This window comes from Octopus bimaculoides, chromosome 11 (assembly GCF_001194135.2).
Source record: "Octopus bimaculoides isolate UCB-OBI-ISO-001 chromosome 11, ASM119413v2, whole genome shotgun sequence".
NCBI classification, from domain to species: Eukaryota; Metazoa; Mollusca; class Cephalopoda; order Octopoda; family Octopodidae; genus Octopus; species Octopus bimaculoides.
Genome location: NC_068991.1, coordinates 18,915,190 through 18,917,718, shown reverse-complemented (window position 1 = coordinate 18,917,718; position 2,529 = coordinate 18,915,190).

Here is a 2,529-nt window from a genome sequence, read left to right as displayed (position 1 = left end):
GTGCTCCGTTTGTTTCCCTGATAAATCTTATGTCAAAACTTTATTGAAATTTTTCAACATGTGCTCCGTTTGTTTCCCTGCAAATATCAGACCTATCCTTAGCGTTGCGCAGCACATTTTGAAGCATTTCAGGAGTTATCTCATGCACTAACTGAATGCGTTCTTTAAGTTCATCTAAACTATTGCTCCATCTTGGAGACAGAGGTAGAGAAAAATGATTGCAACCAAATTAGAAAAAAAGCTGTCGTGGACAGATAAATGGGATCCAACAGGAATGGAAATAAGATCATAAAACAAATTATAAAATCTATAAAATTATAAACAAAATTTTAAATTCATATACTTTTAGCACATATTAAATATGATAAACATCTATATTAATAAACACGAAATTCTGTCTGTCCGGGACCCCTCTATCTCAGTCTACGTTTGCTCTACAAAGACATATTGTACCTTTTTGGAATCAAGATGATCCCAGGATTGAAAATCTGCCCTTAATTTAGTTCTTGGGCATCCAGCATTGGGAGCTGCTTTAAAAGCATTTGGGTTGCTATTTCTCGCAGGAAGGGCTTGGCTGATTCACACCATCTTGGTCGGCGTTTGTCAGATGACGTCAGAGATCAAGTTGTGGAGGGGACAAATTACATTCGCTTCGTTAATTTTATGTCGAGATAAGAACTTCGGGATAACTTGGCCAATAGTTGGAATTCAACTTGGAACTGGAACAATAGAATGATTGCATTACAGAATTAATTCTCGTCCATCCTTAACTTCTGATCAAACAGCACTGGGGCATATAGTCATTATAGACGTATTATAGCCATGCTATTTAGCACTCTTTAGTTTTGGGCCACAGACCCAATTAGCTCTCCGCAGGAGCTAGCTTAAAAGTTTGGGCGAAGTGTGGCTTTTAAATAAAAGTGAGTTTTTAAACAAAATGGTACGATTTCACTGAAATAGATTGTTAATTTTGAGACACCCTGTATATATATATCTATTCACAAACATACTTACGCATATATAAATATTTACCAATGTATACATAAGCTTGCAGATAGACTTATTCACTCACACAAACATACATTGGCCATCTGCCGTCTTTATGGAAAATTATAAATAAAAGGAAAAAAGAGAAAGAAAGGCTAAAAATAACGAGATCCACACAAATAAAAGATATATAAAGACACTCTTTACCCGACAAACTCCCACCTCAACCCCAATTAAAATAAAAGACAAAAACGAAACAATGAAACCCATTATAAAATTGAGAATAAAGAAATGTCAGATCAGATGATTCTATGTTCTGGGTTGGGGTTAAGAAGAGGAGTTAGTCTTGTGTTCTACATTAGTATATCAGTACAGCATGTCAACTTGTTTAAGACTAATGAACCTATGGTAGCGCATCTTTTGTTGTCTTCTGATAATTCTAATAGACGTGAAAAATAAAAACGGTTGTGCTGTCTAGCCATTTCTGTTGCCGTGTCGCCTACGCACGCTTACATACTTAGATAAAGAGGTACTTCAATAGATAGACATAGTCTCTTCGCAACCACGTGGTGCCTGGTTTGATCGTGTTGCGTGGTACATTGGGATATGTGGCATCTTCCACCCCTGAACGCGAAGATTGTGTGCTGCTGTTTGGATGCTGACGAATTGATACGACTGACTGGACATTCAAACTGTTTTGGCGATAGTACGTTTTAGCATTGAAGGCAACACACATACAAACACGAGCGTGCAGAAATATACAGTAATACTTCACTTTACGAGGACCTGCTTTGCGAGACCCCCAGATTGACAAGTTTTATTTTTCAGCTCACTTTTGTATAAATGATAAATAATAAATGCGCCCTTTTAAAGCCTAGCCAGGTTCATAGCACGGTTTCCCGGTTTCAATGGCGTATGTGTTCCCCAACTGGACGGGACGCCAGTCCATCGCAGCGTTACTCATGTTTGCTAGCTGAGTGGACTGGAGCAACGTGAAATGAAGTGTTTTGCTCAAGAACACAACGCGTCGCCCGGTCCAGGAATCGAAACCACAATCTTACGATCATGATGCTGACACCCTAATCTCTAAGCCACGCACCTCCACTCACTTTTGTATGGTAAACTGAAATTTTTCAAGCAAAAGATCCAAATTTTGAACAAAGTGCAAAAGTTTCTACTACCATAACAAATGTTTCTGCGCGTTACCGAGAAATTTATAGAGAGCGGAAAAAAGCTTCTTCTGAGCAAATAACTCTAGGCTTGTTTCTTAAAAAGAAATCTACAAGTCCGTCTACGAATGCTTGTGAATCGGCGATCGCATCTACAAGTGATGGTGTGCGCGAGTCTAGTGCGATTGAAAGTGATTCAGAAAACGATTATTATAATAATACTTTTTATTACAAATGATCTTAACATTTTTTTCACTTTAAATAAAATATTCTTTACATTCTACTGTTGGTTTATTGCCATTTATTTACGAGTATTATAAATTTTATTGGTAAAATATTTTTCTAGGAACGAATTACTATGGGAAATTATTGC